Genomic DNA, 21,695 nt, shown 5'->3' with positions numbered 1-21,695 from the left:
CAACGGAACAAATTAAGAAAACAAAGTGATTAAAGCAAACAATAAAAACCTATCTGCTTTAAGGCAAGAGGAACTGTTGTCAGTTTTATCACTGCACTGGTGGGCCTGTATAGAGTCCAGTAGACTATACGAGGGTCACACCTAGACATTTGTCCACCTTGGGATGGGGGAAAATTTGCTATCCCTTCCTGTTTCATATGACAGCATAATGTTGCATTGAATCCCAACTGTAAAAAACATAATGATGTCCTAGGCTCCGTTTTGTGGAAAGCCAATAAATTTACCCTTACCTAAAGAGTGCTTCCAGGGTGAACCCTGACACACCTTTCTTGCCCCATAGTTATTGTCCTCCCTTCCCTGAGCTCTATTAACATAGAAGATGTTTTGGCCTGGAGGAAGAAGGATAGGTGCTTCATTGCCGGTTCCAGGGTCAGCTTTAGACCATAGGCTAAGTATACAGTTGCTTCGAGGTGATAGCCTGCCTTGTGGAGCATTAAAAATGGCTGCTTCTTGGATAGTCAAGCTAGCTGCCGAACCAGAGACCTCATCAACATGGCCACTACACATACAGAGTCCCTACCACCCCTTCTCACATGTTGAACAGGCATCCTTGTTTCATTTTTGTGATCCTACTTCCTCCTTCATCCCTTCACTGTCCCCTCTGTTGTTAGGCTTGTTATTTCATTTGTAACTTTTCTCTCGACACTGTAAAATCTGGATGAGGAGGGGTTAAATGGTGTGGGGATGTGGCGGTGGCAGCAGCACATGACAGATGGAAGGGGAGGCGGAAATGAATCGATGGGTTATAGGTGGATGGAACCTGGCCCTGGCATGATGGGCAGAGGGCTGCAGTGAGGGACAATTGGAATGGGAGTCCAGGAATCTGCAGACTAGCCTCTTCCCTGAGGGTATGGAACTCAGGAGGGGCCCAACCCTAGAGCTGTCCAACCAGCTTTCCCTTGACCGATGCCTGAACCTGTGGGAGCCAGCATCTCCTGCCTTGCTCACTTCATCCTTAAGTCTGGCCACTGAGGGAAATTCTGGGGAGGAACTTATGGTCAATGGGACTTGATACTGGGCCTTGCTAGTCTGCGGGGTTAGAGCTGTCCAGAGCTGAGTCCTCTTAGTCTGGAGCTGGGCATGCTTAGTGTGGAGCTAGGACTGCTTGGTCCAGAGCTGGGAATGTTTAGTCCAGATCTTGGGTCATTTAGTTCAGACCTAAGAGGTCAGTCCCAAGATGGAGTTAGTTAATCCCAAACTGGGGCCAGTTACTCTCGAGCTGGAGCCCCTTAGTCTCAAACTGGAGCCACTTAGTCCAGGGCTGGGCCTCTTAGTCCAGTGCTGGGGCCGGTTACTACAGAACTGGGATCAGTTAGTCCAGAGTTGGGCCAGGGGCCACGAAGAGGAGTGAAGGGGACAGAAAACTCCAGCACCTCCATCACTACACTCTGTGGAGAGCCCACCCCCATTCTCCATTCTTCTTGGCCTGGCACTTCCCTGATTGTGTAGGCTGCATAAAGTAAGACATCATTCAGTAGGTGCTACATCATGCCAACAGGTCATGTGAGAGGGCAGCCAATTGAGCTCCTGATCCTGGAGCTGGTCCTGCTTACAACCCCCTTTCTGTTGGTGCACCTGAGATGGCTTACCATCCGAAGTCAGCTCCTTCCTCTGCCAGGAACTCCCTTTAGTTCTAATCCACTAGTTCACAACCCTCCCCATCTTCAAAGCCTTTTTGAAATCATATCTCCTCCAAGATGTTTGACTGACTGATTTGTCTTCTACCCAAGTCATATCTCCCCCAACTACCTTCGGAGTATTTCTGCACAAACTAAGCACTCTGACTCACAATCACATACGGCACTTCTGTGCATATCAATTTACATACCTTGTTACTTAAGCTCTAACCACTACCTATGCACTTTTCCTTCTTCTTCCTATCTGTAAATCATTTTAGTGTCCTTATCTAGTTGATAAATTCCTTGAAGGGAGTAATCATACCTATTAACTGCATTGTATTTTCCCAAGCACTTAATACAATGCTTTTTACAGATTATGATGCTCCAAAAAAGATTCCAGCTTGTCAGTGCATTTCACAATTTCTTTAACAAAAGCATTTGGAAATACATTGATGATGATGATGGTATCTGTTAAGCACTTACTATGTGTCAGGCACTGTACTAACTACCGGGGTGGATACCAGCAAATGAAGTTGGACACAGTCCCTGTCCCATATGGGGCTCACAGTTTCAATCCACATTTTACAGATGAGATAACTGAGGCAAAGAGAAGTGAAATGTCTTGCCCAAGGTCATACAGCAGACAAGTGGCAGACCCTGGATTAGAACCCATGACCCTCTGACCCCCAGGCCCCTGCTCTATCCACTATGCCATACTGCTTCTGGCATGGTGCTTTTCACATGCTCATCTCGCTTCTCACATTATAGCCATTACTTTGGCACTGTGCCCAGAGCTCATCTATCTCACCACCGGCCCCTTTACCACATCTTTCCTGTAGCCGAGAACTCCCTCAACTCCATGTACACCAGTCTTCTTTTTCCTTTTGCATTGTCTATGTACTCGGATCTGTGACTTTTGCACACTTACTATTACCTCCTTCCTCACCCCCACTGCACTCATGCATATATGTATGTATTATATATTATAAACTATGTATTAATGTCTGTTTCCCCCCTAGACTGTAAACTCGTTGTGAGGGAATGTGATAACTAAGTCTGTTTCACTGTACACTCCCCCCCACCCCTACCGTCCCCAGCCCTGGCCTCCCCTCAAGACTGTAAACCTGTTGTGGGCAGGGATTATCTCACTTTATTGCTGTATTGTAGTTTCCAAGTGCTTAGTACAGTGCTCTGCACACAGTAAGCACTCAATAAATATGATTGAAGGAAAGAATAAATGCTCTCCCAAGTGCTTAGTACATTGCTCTGCACACAGTAAGTGTTCAATAAATACCACTGACGATGATGGTATGGTATATAGCCAAATAACTTGAATCCAGTTTTTTTCTGCATATTTGACTTGTTTGTTTGGGAATGAAGTGTTACCTGTTTTATAATTTGGTATCTATGAAGTCATGGTGATTTTGTATATTAATATCTTTTCAAAGAAACTTAAAGTTTCAGGAGGTTTAAGGATAAAAGGAAATTCAGTGGGGTATGATGAGTTATAGTGTAACAATTGATCATATTTTCCTTCCATTTAAACTAAAGTTTCCATGCATAAACACTTTAAGAATTCCTTTAAAATTACATAGTACTAAGTTTCTTCCTAGCCTGACATGTTGAGAATAGTCTTAATTCACAAATACAATGTTCCCAGAGCGGGGGCCAACTGAAGTCAAGACAAGCCCATTTAATATCTGCTACTTTAAAAGAGGACAAATTAATTTGCCATTACAGTAACTGTTTGTTTTCTGAGTTCTATATAATAACACCATGCTGTCATGTGCTACCTGGAAAATGCACACTATAACTCTTTTTAATGTCTCAATTAAGAAACTCCAGTTCCACCACCATGACTTTGTTTAAATTTGTACCCGGAAAATGGTGTAAAGATACTGTTCCCCTGTTCTATGTAATGGTATGTTATCATGCAACACAGTTCTACAGTTAAAATTCCATTGAAATCTTTATATCTTACAATTCCTATATGTGCTCCCGTCAGGGACTAACCCAAGGTAAGAGATCAGGTGGCCACCTTAAAGGCACAGAACATGTCTTTGTTCCCACTTCAGAACTCAAAATTAGCAAGAGGTACTGAAGAGCAATGAGTCCTTATTCATTCATCCTGGAGGCTGAGTTTCATCACCATGGCAACAGTACTGTGTTCCATCAGTTTGCATAGAGGGAATCCCAAGGTCACTACAGAAATCAGACCTTCTACAAGATACTGTGTTTAAATCATGTTTGTTGGCCAGAAATTACACTGTGATTGACAAGAGTTGTCCTACCATTGAAATGAAATTATATTAAAATTGTCTTATACCCTTTGATCTATTAACTGTAGGGGGTCTTTAGACCAATCTTCCCAAAACAGTACCATGCCTAGCTTTAAAGAAAAGCTGAGAAACTGAGAATATGGAAGCCCTTTTGTGAGTCTAATCTCACAACTAGAATCAGCAAGTTCAAGTGCTTGAGAGTGTCTTCCCTCCTTTGCTCAACCACAGGAAAATGACACCTTGTTACAAATGGTAGGAAGACTCCTTTATATTCACACATTTGTCTGTAGCCATGCTGATGATAATGGGGTTGAAGAATAATGATAGTAATTCCCGTGTCTTTACTTCTACATTTACATTGCATTGATCTAATTAATACTGGTGTATCAAGGATGGGAGGTGGCAGATTGTAAACAGAAACCTTACACCTTACTTTAGAACTTTTCAACTGGGTTGCATGTCTAGAATTTGAGAGTGTTGTGCATATTTCAATCCTTTCATCACCTAACTTATTTTTATAATAATAATAGTATTTGTTGTGTTTATTTTCATTCCTTCATTCATTCATTCAATAGTATTTATTGAATGCCTACTATGTGCAGAGCACTGTACTAAGCGCTTGGAATGAACAAGTCGGCAACAGATAGAGACAGTCCCTGCCATTTGACGAGCTTACAGTCTAATCAGGGGAGACGGACAGACAAGAACAATGGCAATAAATAGAGTCCAGCACCCTCCTAAATACTGGAGAAGATACAAATTAAGCCAGCTGGACACAGTCCTTGTCCCACATGGAGCTCACAGTCTAAGTAGGAGGGAGGCCAGGTACTGAATCCCCATTTAACAGATGAGGAAACTGAGGCACAGAGAAGTGAAGTGTCTTTCCCAAAGGTTATACAAACGGCAAGTGGCAAAGCCGAGATTAAAACCCACGTTTTCTGACTCCCAGGCCTGTTCTCTTTCAGTTAGGCCATGTTGTTGCTCTAATATCTTCATAGGCTTATGCTAATACACTTCTTATATTCTTTGTGAAATACATGTTCTTCCTCCTGCATCCACTATTTTTAAATAATCAAAATTTTATTCTGTCCGTCCCTAAAGAGAAACCCTGTAAGTCTCTTGAGGACAGTGATCATCTCTTTCCTGTTGTACTCTCTCAATTGCTTAGTACATGCTTATCGCTCAATAGGTAATTAATGCTTGCAATTGATGTTGATGATAATGATAATGATGGAAAAATACTAGTATGTTAGACCATTGGAAGTTACTATTTTTAAGTCATGAACCCATTTCAATTTATGATGATTATTCAGTTTATATATAATTCTGAAAACATACTAAATGTCTTATTTTCATCAGCATTGATCAAGAGCAACAAGCCACCCAAAGAAATAACCAAAATTTCTCTGTGTGATTGTCTTTCTCTTAGGGAACGGAACTGAAGTGTTCACCCAGATGATCCTCTTGATGCAACTAGTGCCAACGGGCTATACAAGGAATGTGTACATGAAATGAACACAGTGGGTGAGTTTTTTCTCTGACTACAAATAATATGAAGCTAGTCACCTTCATAATAATGATTGCACTGGAAAAATAATGAGCCTCCCAGACTGAAGATTCTACTTTTAAAGGCTGCTTGTGAACGAATGAGATATCCTGTGGTAGAAAAAAAGTCTTTGACTTGGAAGCAGAGATAGCAGTGAAGAAAAGTTGCTTATCCTAATCTGTCCTCTTCTCATGAACATTAAAATGAAATCTTGGTTCTTGGACTGAATGAGAACCAAGTGCCTTTTCCTGTTTAGAGGTAACTTGAGAAATACTAGATACTTATGCCTTCAGCTTGTGGGAATGTGAACACCACAGGATGTGGGGCAGATGCTCTGAAAAAGAACTGAGAGTTACAAGAAGTAATCTTTCTCTCACTTCCTCCTCCAAACATGCTCTATTTGGTTGGATTATTTGGAGCTGATATGTTTACCTCAACCTGCAGCCTCTAAAGATGTGGACTCTACAAGTGCAAAATTTTCTTTTGAAATGAGCTTTTTAGTAAGTTTAAACATTTAGGTTACCAGGGCAGTAAGCATCATCGATAATGTCACTTTAAGCAATAGCAGATGGAAATGAAATTAGAATAAAGAATTTCCTTGAACAAGCATTCTTAAGATATTGTGTCAGTTTAAGAATGATCTAGGGTCTAGTTTACAGCCTGATTTTATACAGTATGTCACGCTCCACACACATTTGTGTCTTATTAGAAGCCAGATAGCTGCTCTTCCTTTCCTCCATCAGTTGATAGGAAATCTACATTACAGGAAATCTGCATTAAAGGAAATCTAAATAATACAGGATTTAATTTGACTGCTGCATGCTCTCATACTCATGGAATACTGAAGTATCTGTGACCTTTGGACAATTGGCGGATGCTCCAGAGAATTTATGTACACATTATAAATTACTCAGGATAATGTCCATCTCCCCTCCTATACTGTAAGCTCACTGTGGGCATGGAACGTGTCTGCCAAGTCTGTGTACTGTACTCTCCCAAGCACTTAGTACAGTGCTCTGCATTCCGTAAGTGTTCAATAAATAGCACTGAATGATTGATTGACATTTGTGAAGGGATAAGAGCATTGGGGGGCCTTCTGGATTGCAATGTTTGATGCTGATTAGGAGCTAACTCTGGGTTACGGTATCCAAAAGTCTTGATGACTCAGAAGTCCAGAACTAGATGGTCTGGAAAGTGACTTTATTACTGGTCCCAGATATTGCAGCTAATGGGGGTATGTGTGCCCTTAGTTTCTGTGGCTCTTCCTAGAGAGTTGTTGAATTCATCAGATGGTTTCCAACATCTCCTTAACATGTCAATGAGAATGGATTTGTTAGATTGAAATATTTTCCAGCAGGACTGGAAACTTGATTTGGGAGCCAAAATCAAGAGAGAAACTGAATAGAAGCAGAAAGTGCCTGTCCAAGCTAAGGAAATGCACAAAGTAAACAAGGGTTATAAATAGAAAGGGAATTTAGGCCTGTGGTCAGCAAGGCAGCTTGGGAGGCCAGAATAAAATTCTGTGATTTATTCCCAATCTCAGTCCCTGACTGAAGGACCTGAAACAAGTAATTTAAACCCTCCTGAACTTTAACATTTTTTTCTGGAAATGAGGATGCAACAGTGATACTATTTTGAAGAGCTTTGGAATCCAAAGTGTTGTGTGAGTAAAAGTGTTGTTTAACCTGTAAAATGGAATGTGAAAGAATATTTTGGACTATTTAAGTAGAATGGACAAGGAATGATAGCAGTATTTTTTGTGTCCATTTTTAGTAATAGAAGAGTGATAATAGCTAGGCCTAGTGGAATGAGCATGAACTTGGGAGTCAGAGGATCTGGGTTCTAATTCTGGCTCTTCCACTTGAGTGCTGTGTTATTTGGGCAAGTCACTTGACTTCTCTATGCCTCAGTTTCCTCATCAGTAAAATGGGGATTAAATGCCTGTTCCCCTCCTATTTAGATGGAGAGCCCCATGTGGAACAGAACTGTTTTCAATCTGCATATACTGTATCTACTCCAGTACTTAGTAAGGGCTTGGCCCATGGTAAATACTTAACAAATACTGCAATTATTATTTTAGAATTCAATTTTACATTCTGAAGAAGGATTCTTGTTTGTTGATTTAAAATTTTTATAGTATCCTTGCCAAGCAACAAATTGTTGTTTATAATTTTGTGTAATAACAATTTCTGATGAATAGCAGCAATATTAGTATCTGTTGAGCATCTACTTGATGCAATGCATTGTACTATGTGCTTGAGAAATACAAATGAAAGAAAAGGCACATTCTCTGCCCAAGGGGAATTTTACACATTAATAAGGGAAACATTATAAAAATATTTACAAATAGAGCAGTCATGAAAAATAATTGAGTGTTCATTTGAATAAACACATTAAAAAAGTACTGAGGATAGGAATAAATAAGTTCATAAGTGCTAGAGATGGCTGATAAGTTCATATGACTTAGGGGGCTGGCAATTCATCAGGTTAGACTTATTGGGAGGAGGCAGAATTTTAGTAGGGCTTTAATTTTAGAACTGTGGTCTATTGGAGTGGGATATAAATAAATATTTATTCATACCTTAACTCCAAAGTATAATGAAATATGTGTGTTTTGTTCACACATTCCTTTTCTTTCATCAAGTCTGTCCTCATTTTTGATGCCTCTGGCTTCAAGAATGTTTCCGTCTCCTCCATGGTGATATACTGAAACAAAAAAAGAACGACCAAAAAATTCTGTCCCCATCAGTATTCTCACCTATTGTCCATTTCCTTTTCCTCTACTTCCTTATTTCCAAATTCCTTATCCTCTGCAATTCTCCATCTCCTTTGTCTTCTAAAATTTAAGTTTTTCCTTCTTCAATTCATAGCAACTGTTGCAACCAAGGTCTCTTTTAATCTCTTCCCGGTCAAATCCACTGGTCTCTTCTTGATTCTAAATTTTGTGCACTGCTGTTGACCCCAGGGTTACCATTTTACCTTTGATGCTTTGGTCTTGGTTTCAAAGACAGTCCTATTCAGCATCTAGCCTTTTTGGCTATCCTCTGTTTCCTTTCCTGATCTTGCCTCTCCTTACCAATTATGATGGATAAACTCTGTCCTGATCAAAAGCCTAGGCAAGTAGGTGCTTTAGGATATTGGCATCCAATTGCTTATGAGGTATTAGAGGCATTTGGCCACTCTATGTGTATATTGGGAACAGTCCTGTATATGTGAGGTTCACAATCTAAATAGGAGGGGAACAGGTATTTAACCCCCATTTTACAGATAAGGAATAAGCACAGGGAGTTCAAGTAATTTGTCCAGGGTCACATAGCACTCACGTGGCAGAGTCAGGATTAGAATCCTTTGACTCCAAAATCCATGTTTTTTCCTCTAGGCTAAGTATTTGTTACATTATTATATATGAACCACTGCTCAGCCCAAATGGAAATTGTTCTGGAAAAGATACCCCAAACATGACTTGCCTCATCAAGCATAAAAACAGGGTCCCCTTTATAGGACAAGCCTATTAGTATGAAAAGTGGTTATCTTTACAAGCAGTGTGGGAGAGACTGTCGGTCTCCTAAGAGATGTACCTCAGTATCCAGGTAGGATTTTACCATCAGCAATATCAATTTTATTCATTGAATGTTTAGTGTGAGCAAAGCACTGTAGTAAATGCTTGGGAGAGGACAGTGTAACAGAGTTGTTAGACTTGTTCTCTTAGAACAAAGAGCTTACAGTCTAGGCTGGAGATAGACACTAATATAACTAAATTAAATTATGGGTGTGTACATAAGTGCTATGGGGTTGAGGAAAGGGTGAATAAAGATTGCAAATCCCAATGTAAGAGCAATAAAGAAGGGAGTGGGAGAAGAGGAAATTAGGTCTTAGGAAAGGTTTCTTGGAGGAGATGTGTTTTTAATAAGGCTTTGAAGGTGGAGAGTGTGGATCATCTGTCAGATATGAAGAGGGAGGGTGTTCTAGTCCAGAGGCAGGACATGGAAGAGAGGTCTCAAGCAACATATACAAGATTGAGGTACTCTGAGTACTTTGGCATTAGAGGATCAAAATGTGCAGGCTGGGTTATAGAATGAAATCTGGGAGAGGTTACTAATCAATAACATATCTTTGAAATTGAAAGACAATTCCTCCACATACTCAGACAGCTGCCCCCCTAAGGATAGGCAGTGGAAGTATTTGGGAGGTTATTTGGCCCTGAACTGTTTGAAATTGAAATTATCTTCGTCTATGAAAAAACTGGATGCACTTTTTGCTGATTTGCTTTACTCGAGCCTTTTTCTTAGCCTTCCGAGTCCGAGGAAAGCAAGGGCTAATGCTTCTGCCTCGTGCAGGCAGATTGGGCTGCTAGTCCTCAAATGACATTTGAAGCCAATGTTTAGATCTCGATGTTATGTCCTTGCCAGGTTTCCTTGCACTAATGATCATCAGCTTCAATAGTGTCTGTCATGCAGATGAATTGCGAGGTACTTTGGGAGTTGTACTAACTTATCACACAGGTTATATCACAGATTTATTTTCTTCCTCACCTCTGGATTAAAATGTCACCTGCTTTAATGGTGCCCAGCATAGCTCAGGGGGAGATGTGACTACATACCATACTCAACAGAAACTGCAAGGAGGAAATGAAGGTTAACGAAATGTCACTATCAAATTTAAGCAATTAGACCGGACAAAGGAATGAGCCATTCACTAACTCACCCTTGGGGAAGTGCCCAGTGGATTCATGAAGATCGAAGATGGCTGTTCCTTGATTTTTCAGATTTTGCTTAACCCAGAGCAAATCTAGTGGAACAGCATCCACTAAGAGATCATTTTGAACAGTAAATCATAGCTACAGCATATCCAGTAGCACCACAGTATCCTGAATGAATCATTGGAGCTTGCAAAAGTGCTTACCCTATTCCCAGGGAATTTTTTATACCTGGAATGAATAAACTGGATCAATGTTTAGGTAAAAGTGAAGCATCAGGCTACATACGCTGGGATCCCACTATAATTCAATTGTATTTATTGAGAGCTTATTGTGTGCAGAGCACTGTACTAAGCACTTGGAAAGTACAATTTGGCAACAAATAGAGACAATCCCTACCCAACAACAGGCTCTCAGTCCATAATGTACCATGCAAAAGCACAGATCCAATTTGCCTCTCAAATTTCACAGATGTACTGGGTGATAGAGCAGGTTTTCCATCCCCCAAGACTGATTGACTGGATGGGGTGGAGGAATGGCTATTTCCCTGTATCTAGTCCTTGCTTACAGTGAGATCTGGAGAAATGTTGAACCTGTCACCATAATTTCTAGATTTCCTAAGCATCTGCTTTTCATACATATAAAACACTGATAATTAGGAAAGATTGCACATGTTTTCACTTCATATGTACATACCTGTCTCAGACAACCAATCAGTGGTACTAGAGTGCAAGGACAGTCCTATCACTTGTGACTATGAAACAGAAGTAAGACCCATGTTCACTGTCCTCTGAGAATTTGTGATTGAATCTTTTTACCCTCTCTCCCCTTTCTTACTCTTTCCTAGATTGTGGTTCCTCTGAATAGTCAGACATGGATTTTCAGTTACCAAGTTAAGTTTTCAGTGCAAGGAACCTATTCTAGAGCCCCTGAGTGTCTTTACATAGACACTTAGAAGATCAGACAAATCCCACCTCCTGCTTCACCCAGGTGACCAGCAAGCCATTAAGACAGGACCATTTTCAATCCTCCAGTCAAAACCACAGTATTACTCCATCTTTCAGCCTCCCTCGATTAATAAATAACAATAATGATGGTATTTGTTAAACGCTTACTATGTGCCAAGCACTGTTCTAAGCACTGGGGTAGATACAAGGTAAGCAGGTTGCCCCCTGTGGGGATCATAGTCTGAATCCCCATTTTACAGATGTGGTAACTGAGGCACAGAGAAGTTAAGTGACTTGTCCAAAGGCACACAGCTGACAAGCGGCGATGGTGGGATTAGAACCCATGACCTCTGACTCCCAAGCCCGTGTTCTTTCCACTAAGCCACGCAGCTTCTCTGTAGCATGATTTAATGGTAAAACAGTTTGCTTTTTCCTCAGAGTGTAAGCAAGACATGGATTCTATTTTGGTTATGTTTGTGTCTAGACTGTAAACTCATTATAGGCAGGGAATGTGCCTGTTCATTGCTGAATTGCACTCTCCCATGTGCTTAGTACAGTGTTATATACACAGTAAGCACTCAATAAATACAATTGAATCAATGAATTTGTCCCAAGCCCATCATAAACAATTATATTCAGCTACAACAGTCAAGATTAGGACTCCTTGTTCTGTGTTTCCAATTCCATGAAGTCTATGCAGCACAGACTGAAACTGAGGTTTGAGTTACTCAGGCAAAAGCCTTTTTTACAATCCAAGTGATTCAGATCAAAGCAGAGTTCTTTGGGTTTTTTTTCTGGGAACTATGAGGTAACTGTGTCTGTTTAAACCTAATGCTGGCCAAGATGAGCCATGGGGACAATTCCCTGGGTAGCTCACCTGACCTGAAGACATTTCAATGGGGTTGGAGGGAATGTCCCTGGCAGAGGGAGAGAACAGAACACCTGGAGTACTCTGTAGAAATGACCCCGAACTTTTGGAAATGATATACTATCATGACCTATCCATGTTTTAAACAAAAATCCATGAGTAAAACTGCCAGCAACATTTACGGCCCATGCCCAGTTGTGGATTTTTACACTGCAGTATTTTAAGCTTTATAATCACAATAAAATAACACCAAAAGCAAATGGGCCATATTATGTACAAATTGCTTGCTAAATTTCAGTTTCTAAATCAAAGCAGTTTTTAGCTGTGCCAGAACAAAAATATATTCAGCCACAAATGCTCTAATGTGGATGCTTTGAGAGAGGGGAAGAGTGTGGGAGGGTATTGCTTATGAAAATGATAACAATTAATTCTTTCCCCTTAAATTCCAGTTTTCACAACAAGAGAGAAAAGATGCAGCAGGCCTCAGATGATCCTTTTCTCATCAAGTTTCCTCGAGTATTTGGTTTTCTTCTTGGGTTATAAACTCCTAGAAATGAGCATATAAAGAAAACAAATGCTGGTTGATGCCTAATGAAGCATGTATAGTTTGATGACAAAACAGAAAGCAAACGCTTTCAATGGATGTGCATCTGTGATTTGGGGTTTGGATAGGGAATGCTATCTTGTCGTAAGGTCAGATAATAGGATTCTATGGCCTGTTTTATAGCACTAAAACAGCATAGGAGAAGTGTAATTATCATAGCACCACAGTCATCTAGGAAGATTGAACAAGACTACTGGCATGGGGGCTACAGTTACCCCATGATACAACAACCTATATGTTTAGATCCAGTGCTTAGAACAGTGCTCATGACATAGTAAGCACTTAACAAATACCATTATTATTATTATAAGGCAGTCAATCCTTTCCTCCTCCCTCCCCACATGGACTGAGATTTAAGCAATTAACCATGAAGAGATTTGGAGGGAGCTCGGCCCTCAGGTTGTGTCAGATTTCTCATGAAGTTGAAGAGAACCCTGAGTAGATAACCAAAGAATCTGTTGAACTGGGGAGGAAACTTAATTTAGAAATGATGTCAATAAGTTAATTGCATCTGGCTCAGAGGAATTGTTGTCCAACGAGAGCCTCATTGAACTTTAACAAGTCGCTGCTGTTCAACCCGAAGCAAGCAACTACTTAAACAAAAGTTGAAAAACCTCTAATATAGTCTGCAGAGCAAGCTTCTACTTAGAGTAATGGAATTTCTTAAGTATTCATTATGTGCCAAGCACTGTGGTAGATAGAAGATAATCAGATCGGACACAGCCCCTGTCCCCTAAGGGGCTCAAAATCCAAGGCGAAGGGAGAACAGGTATTGAATTTCTATTTTGTAGTTGAAAAAACTTAGGTACAATGAAGTTAAGTGAATTGCCCAAGGTCACACAGCAGGGATGGGGGAGATTCAGGATTAGAACTCAGGCCCTCTGTCTTCCGAAATTGTGTTCTTTCCACTAGGCCAAATTGCTTCTCTTGCTGAAACAATCATCTCTCAAATTTATTGAACACTTACTGTGTACAGAGCACATATTAAGATTTATAGTACAATTGAATTAATGCATATGATCCCTGCTGTCAAGGCTCTAGAATCTGGGGGGGGGGGGGGGGGGGTGAAATGACACTAAAGTAAATTTCAGATAGTAGAATTTAATGAAATATACACGATGTGTATGTAAATGCTATGGGTGATTCCTTTCAATCAGTCAATCAATTGTAAAGGAGACAGCATTAGCAAGAGACTAGTGGAAGAAGAGAGTTGAACCAAGGATAGTGATAAGAATAGTTCAAGAGGAAGAAAGAGCTCAAGGTGAGATGCAGTAGGAGAAATGAGAAGATATGCAGAAGGGAGAGAGCCTATAGAGGGCCTTAAAATTGACTGTCATGAGCCTCAGTGCATATGGAGGTTTTTGAGATTGGGGTAATATGTGCAGAATGTCACTTTGGAAAAATGATTTAGGTAGCAGAGTGAATTATTGACTGAAGAGGGGAGAGGCTGGTGACAGAAACCAATGAGAAGATTGATGCAGTAATCAATCAATCAGTGATTTTTAATGAGTGCTTACTGTGTGCAGAGCACTGTACTAAATGCTTGGGAGAGTACAATATAACAGAGTTGGTAGACTCGTTCCCTGCCCACAAGAAGCAATAGATCAGAGAGGTGACTTTTTGGATGGAGGAGGGAAGGATGAATTTTCTGGAAATGTTGAGGTTGAAACACTGATAGGATTTGGCAAAAGACTGACTAGGGGTGTTGAAAGAAGGAGAGGAATCAAGTATAATACCAAGTTTATGGATTTGGGAGGAGGGAGGATTGAGGTGGTGGCATTAACTGTGATAGAAGAGTTAGGTGGATAGCAGTGTGGCCTAGTAGAAAGAGCACAGTTCTGGAAGTCAGAGTCTCAGGGTCCTTATCCTGGCTCTACCCCTTTTCTGCTGTGTGAGTTTCAGCATTTCACTTAACTTCTCTATGTCTCAGTTTTCTCATCTGTAAAATGAGGATTAAATACCTGTTCTCCCTTCCCCTTGAACTGTGAGCCCATGTGCACAGATATGATTATCCTTTATCTAATCTAGTGCTTAGTACTTTGCTTGATACATAATGAGCACTTAACAAATACCATAATTACTGGTATTACTAGGTAGAAGAAAGGGAAAATGAAGAGCTTAGATAAGCAGAGTGGCTTAGTGGAAAGAGCCCAGGCTTGAGAGTCAGAGGTCATGGGTTCTAATACCACCTCCACCGCTTGTCAGCTGAGTGACTTTGAGCAAGTCACTTAACTTCTCTATGCCTCAGTTACCTTATCTGTAAAATGGACATGAAGACTGTGAGCCCTATGTGGGACAACCTGATTACCTTGTATCTACCTCAGTGCTTAGAACAGTGCTTGGCACATAGTAAGCGCTTACCAAATACCAATTAAAAAAAGAGCTCAAGTTATTGATATATTGGGCTTCAGATATCAGTGGGACATTCATGTAGAGGTATTCTGTAGGCAGGAAGAAATCAAGATTACATGGTAGGCTAGAAGTCAGGGCTAGTGAAGTAGATTTGAGAACCAATTGTACAGAAGTGGTAGTTAAAGCTATGGGATAAGCCCTCTGAGGGATTGAGTGTAAATTGGAGAGCAAAGCAATGTGGTCTAGTGGATAGACCTTCACTGGTAGATGGAAGGACTGATAGAACTGGTCCTTCTATCTCCCAGGACCTGGGTTCTAATCCCAGATCTGCCAGTTGTCTGCTGTGTGACCTTGGGCAAGTGACTTCACTTATATCTGCCTCAGTTACTTCATCTGTAAAATGGGGATTAAGACCATAAACCCCACACAGGACAGGGACTGTGTTCAGCCCAATTTGTTCATATCCACCCCAGCACATTGTAAGCAAAACTATCATTATTGTTTTTGTTAATTATAATAATAATGATAATAATAATAATGATGAAAGAAGTTGCCCCAAAAGAGAGCCTTTAGAGGCATTGACAATCATAGGTGGGAAACAAAAAATTTGTGAAAGAGTTGGAGGAGGATTAGCCAAAATGGTAGGAAAAGAATGAAGAGAGAACTGAGCAGAAAAGCTAAGGTTAAATAGTATTTACAAGAGAAAGGAGTGGAACACAGTGTTGAAGACAGACTAAGGACTGAAGGGAATTGGGATTAGATTCTACTAGATTTGGCAAAAAGAAGGTCAGTTGGTCACTCCTATTTATTGAGCACTTACTCGATACTTAATACTAGGAAGAGTACAATATAACAGGCACATTCCTTACCCTTAACGAGTTTATCTTGGATAAAACAGTCTCAGTGAAGTGAAGGGGATGGAACCAAATTGAGAGAGTCAGTAAGGGAGTTGGAAGGGAGGAAAAAGATATGTGTATACCACTCATTTATGGAATTTGGACAGAAATGGGAGGACGGATATGAGGCAACAGCTGGATGGTGCAGCAGGGTCTAGAGAATGTTTTATTACAATATGGAAGGAGTGGGGTGTTTAAAGGCTGAGAGGAAGGAACCAGCTGAGACCAGTGCTTAGAACAGTGCTTGGCACATAGTAAGCACTTAACACATACCATAATAATTATAATTATTACTATTGAGCATTTGGAACTGGTGGTCAGTGAAGGAAGAAAGGGGAATGCAAGTGTTTTTAAAAGAAAATAAAAGATGGGGTTGTACAATGGGTAGATGTGAGTAGATGGAAGAGTGAATGTTGGGGTTGGAAGGAGCTGTGTAGGTCATGAGGAGATTTTGGGGTGCTCCTATATGATGGTTTTGGTTATGTTAACAAAGTAATTGGCACAGAAATCAAGAGCAAGAGATGGAAAATTAGGGTCAGGAGGGAATTAAAGTTCTGGAACACTTGTTGGGGGGCAATGGGCATAGAATTTGATGAGGGAGGAGAACAGTTCTGCTGAACAGAGGAGAGGGCAGGGTTGTATCAAATAAACATGAATTTGAAGTGGCTGAAAGTGGGCTGGCTCATAACTAAATTACAATTCCTGGTTTATTTAATATTGTGATACGTGTTGAATAACTTCAATTAAAATAACGGAAGAGTTTAGTGGTGTTTATCATTACAGGTTGTAGGAAGGGAAGGACTTTAATATTACCTTTGCAAAAGCTCTGGAATGCATTCTAATCAATAAAATGAATTAAACTTACATACAAGCATTCATGATGCAATCACATTTTAACAGAATATAACCCAGTTGAATGTAAATCTTCAACTTGGTCTGAAGCCTGATGCTCCTTTGTCACCAAATTGTCAATCTTCCAAAACCTGCCCAAGTCATTCAGATTTTTTGATTCTGTCATCTTCTAGATGTTGAATACTTCACTGTCCAGATAGCAGAATTCGGTGATTGGATCCAATTCTGCTTTGCAGATAAAAAGATCTCCGGTCGTTTGAAGAACGTCTCAGATGTAGACTGCTCCTGTTGCTTCATTGATGGATGCCACCTCCATCAAAGCTCCTCCACTACCTTGGGGTGGCCTTTTGACTAGCAAAGACTCTCAAAGAAGGAGATCCCACAAACCTTCTCATTCCTACTACAATGATTTAAAGCTCTTCCATCAATCTATCCTGACTCCCTCTCAGCTTCAGCCCATTTCCTCTCTCTTTTGGAAAAGGAGAATAGCAGTTCACCATCATACATACTGGAAAGCTGCTCTTAAATCATCATCCAGACTTCTCTCTTCCAGACTAAATGATTCCACTTCCTTTAGTCTTTCCTGATTGCAACTGTTTCTCAGCCCTTAACTAGATAATTCCAACAGAAAATTGTGTTTTTCCTGGAATAGCCAGATTGACCTTCTCAGCATGTTTAAATCATTTGGCAATTTGTAACAAAGACTGTAAAAAAGGTAATATGGTAGAAGGACATATTTATGGAGTAAAATCCTTGGGAACTGTAAGGTAATCCACCTCCTCTGCTTTTCATTGTTTCAATTTCGACCGAGGTTGTGTCTGATTGATGCAACACTAGGGAATTATTCAGATTTTCAACTTCATATACAGGCTGTAAACCCTGCTAACCTTCTGATTTTGTTCTCAACCTCTTTGTCTACCCATGAACTTTGGGATAATGAATTGTCTAGGTAGCAGAATTCAGTGACAGTTTTAAGCTTTGTTGTTGTGTGTAGGATTTCGTATGCATAAGCGGATACATAAATTCGATGTTTTTCAAGTCTAGGAGGTCACAATGGTCTCAGTGCATTGAGAGGAATGGAACACAAATTGTTGAGTCAGAAATCCCTCGGAGGAAAGGAAATGGAAGCAGTGGATGTATACAACTGTTCAAGGTTTAGACAGGAATGGGAGGAGGGAAATGGGGTCAGAACTGGATGGTACAGTGGGGCTCAGAAAGTTTTATTGATAATAATAATGATAATGGTATTTGTTAAGCACTTACTATGTGCAAAACACTGTTCTAAGAGCTGGGGGGACACAAGGTGATCGGGTTGTTCCACATGGGGCTCACAGTCTTAATCCCCATTTTACAGATGAGGGAACTGAGGCACAGAGAAGTTAAGTGACTTGCCCAAAGTCACACAGCTGACAAGTGGCGGAGTTGGGATTAGAACCCATGACCTCTGACTCCCAAGCCCGGTCTCTTTTTACTGAGCCACACTGCTTCTCTGCTTCATGATAGGAAAGACATGGGCATTCTATCATGATCCTGAAATTTCTATTCTGAGCTTCTATTCAATTCTTGTCTGTTGTATGATAGTTTGATCTTTGACAATATATTCTCCCAACAGTGATCCTGAAATTTCTATTCTGAGCTTCTATTCAATTCTTGTCTGTTGTATGATAGTTTGATCTTTGACAATATATTCTCCCAACAGTCCCCGGCTTTATGTCTTGAATATCTAATGTTTCTTCTGTCTTCTTTGATGGTAATCTCCACATTTCAGGTCATTATACTGCTGATCAATTAATGGAATGCATTGAGTCCTTACTGTGTGCAGAGCACTGTACTAAGTACTTAGGAGATGCCTGGTCATCCCTTCATCCATTTTCCTCACCTGTCCCACTCTCACAAGCTGTGCGGTGATGACCAGTACTTTAATGTTGGCAGATTGTCTGAGCTTCAAGACCTCAGTGATTATAAATCCTGGCTTTGTTTTATAATGTTAACTCTGGAATGCAGGTGAGGGGTTAAATTTAATAATCTTTTGATGTCATCTGTGGTGGTCCAGAAATCATGGCCAGTTTGAAGGTTAGACACTACAACTGGCCTGTAGATGCTCAGTTTGAGCCACACAGGTTAGTGACACACAGTCAATTTTTCCAAAGAACAATCTGGTTTCCTTTCTCTTTTTCTCATTAGACTAACATCCTATCATTAGATAGTGTTGCCCAATATTGTGGATTATGTGAAATTTCAGTGATGAGCTATGTTGAACAAATTCCTTAAAATAGAAAGTGCCATCTATCATAAAATGATCCCCTCTTTTTCATAACACTATATGTTCAATTTTGTGACCTAGACCAATTGAAGAAGGGAATGGGGAGAGCACCTAAGATGTCTAATAGGTTGGAAAATCGAACCTGGATCCAGCTTTCCTGGCAAAGAGAAGCCTGAGTAGGAGCTTGATAAACCTTCAAGAACATGGCAAATAATTTAAATAAGGATGATCACTTGATAAGAGCGTCAGAAAAGAATTCAATTTAATCAAGAGAATTTCAGGATAAACATGAAAAACAATTGGCTGAAAGGGTAGTGTGACACTGGAACAGAGTACTTGGTGATATTGATGGATCCTCATTCAGGAGAGCTTTAGATTAGGTTGTAAAAATTGTCATTCAAAATGAAATGCATCTGTTTGGAACACTTTCCTGGAGGTACTTAGATGTGTTAAGTTACCCCTAGCATTAAAGCCTACTTGAATATAAAGGTCCAGAATATGATGAGGCCACCATCCAATTACAATTCTGGTGTAAGACCTGAACCACCTATAGGTACCATCCGTATTCAGTTCCTACATCTGTTTCAGGAGTGGTATTGTGAGCCTTAATAAACACCAAATGAATAGGCTAGTTTACTCATAATGAAGTCCTGGAGGGCAGCCAATCTGCAGCTATCGAAGCCTATGTTCTGTGATTCAGTTCTCCTGGGCTGGATGAATGAGAAGGTCCCATACCCATGCAACTGCTTTGGAGCAGGCTGAAATAGGGTAATCATAGCCTGCATAGGAAGGTGAAATTGAGCGAGGGCTCTAAAGGACAACTTGACGCCACATGACATTGGTTTCTGGGAAGCAAGGGGAACAGACACAACGTTATAATGTGTGGCAATCCTAGATGGGGTGACTCAATTTGAGCCAAAATGCTGTGTAACGCCTGAGGCAAAGAGACAACCACAACCACTCATCGCAGTTGCTATACACATATGCACTCAGTGGGAATGAACTGTTCGATTTGTTTAGTGATACTTTGTTCATCGGCATCAACATCTTTGGATACAATAATAGAAACACCATTGGGGGTAGTATTCCTTGACAGCTCCCTACTCTGGTAGTAAAATCACTGGAGAGCGAGATTTGGCTAAATAGACATGCAGACTCAAACTGTAATGCTGGCTAACTGGGATACCATTCTTGCCAGTCCTTTCCGTGGGTTGGAGACAACAGGAAAGCTGAGCTTCACAGCAGAAATGAGAATGACCAGCAACAGTTGGTGGCCCAGACTAAATAGTACATTATTCCTAAAAGCTGCTTTTTTTTTTGGTTTGAATGACCTCTTTATTCTATAGCTGTTTAATTGACAATATTCTGCCTGGCCTATTCCTCCATCTCACAGTTGGAAGACAACATGCTTCTCATTACTGGGGAATTTGTTATGGGATTCATTAGATGCTTGCCATGTGCCAAGCACATAGAAGATTGAAAGGATTTGCAGAGTTTTTGACTATATGTTTTCATGGGGGCCTCTGATGATTCTTGTGGTAGAATATAATTCCAGATTCAGAGCTATCCTTCAGCACAAGGTTTGGCAACTTTTCTGTACAGAAGAGCGAAACAAAATGAAACACTTGGGCTGTTGGTGCCCAAAGAACCATTCAAACAATTTAGACAGACATCAATATAGCTTGCTTCATTGTTAATCTTATGGTTTCAAAAGATCCCCACTCCATAGCTGTGCAATATCTGCTTGGCAAAGGTTGGGTCAGATGGGGAGAGATGACAGGAGAAACAGGAGGTAGAGTAAAGGAGAGAGAGGAAAGAACCCAAATGATAGGTTATGGCAGATATTAGTCCATTCCTCCCACTATCACTTTCTCCATTTGTTTCTTCCAGTCTCCCTTTTTTTTTAATGAAAATGCACTTATTACGTGTTTACTCCTTGTTAAGTTCTGTTTTCTGGGAAACACTCCCACTATCCTCCCACTATCACCCACTATCCCTCCCACTACCACCTCCCACTATCATCTCTACTTCATTTGCTTCTCCCTGTCCCTCATTTTCTTTTTTAATGAAAAGGCACTTATTATATGCTTTCTCCTTATTAAGTTCTGGGCTAGTCAGGAGATAATGAGATAAGCAGATACAGTTCTCTGACCCACAGGGGGTTCACAATCTAAGAGGGAGAGGTATCTTATCCTCATTTATAGATGAGAGAACTATGAAAGGGCAGTGCTCACACTGCTGGGGATGGGCCGTGAGGACACGGCCCCTCCTTCATCGACTGGACCCTCAGCAGGGGACAGGACTCAGACAGTCATATTTATTCAGCACTTACTGTGTACTGTGTGCAGAGTGCTGTACTAAGCGCTTGTGAGAGTATGCTATAACAGACACATTCCCAACCCACAACAAGCTTACAGTTTAGAGAGTCCTCCCGTCCCTCAGCAGCAACGAGGTATTTTGCAATGGGTGAGTCCTGCTCTCTTCAGCTCGGGACAAGACACTGTCTCTCTCTACTCTGTGCACTGTGACAACTTTTGCCTGAGCTTCCCAGGTGGGCATAGGGCAGGGGTAGGGTTTCCCAAGGCTGCATGATGGGTGTCTAGAACCTGCTTCTGCTACAGATCCTTACAGTCCTTTGTTCCCCACCTCTGTCTGCCCACCCCCACACCCTCCAGCTCTGAAGAGCTGCCTAATGTGGCAAAACTGTGCACAG

The 21,695-nt window shown here is 40.8% G+C and overlaps 1 long non-coding RNA gene across 1 annotated transcript in view; it reads left to right on the top strand.

Annotated features, from left to right (window-relative positions):
• The window catches only part of LOC114806373, a 189,631-nt gene that overhangs the window by 13,252 nt on the left and 154,684 nt on the right, over positions 1–21,695 (top strand). Inside the window, exon 2 of the long non-coding RNA XR_003754401.1 lies at positions 5,388–5,482. This is a non-coding gene — a long non-coding RNA (uncharacterized LOC114806373). The remainder of the gene's footprint in view (positions 1–5,387; positions 5,483–21,695) is intronic.

This window comes from Ornithorhynchus anatinus, chromosome 2 (genome assembly GCF_004115215.2).
Source record: "Ornithorhynchus anatinus isolate Pmale09 chromosome 2, mOrnAna1.pri.v4, whole genome shotgun sequence".
Taxonomy (NCBI): Eukaryota; Metazoa; Chordata; class Mammalia; order Monotremata; family Ornithorhynchidae; genus Ornithorhynchus; species Ornithorhynchus anatinus.
The sequence above is the reverse complement of the archived record's forward strand: the minus strand, read 5'-3'. Positions and strand labels throughout refer to the sequence as shown.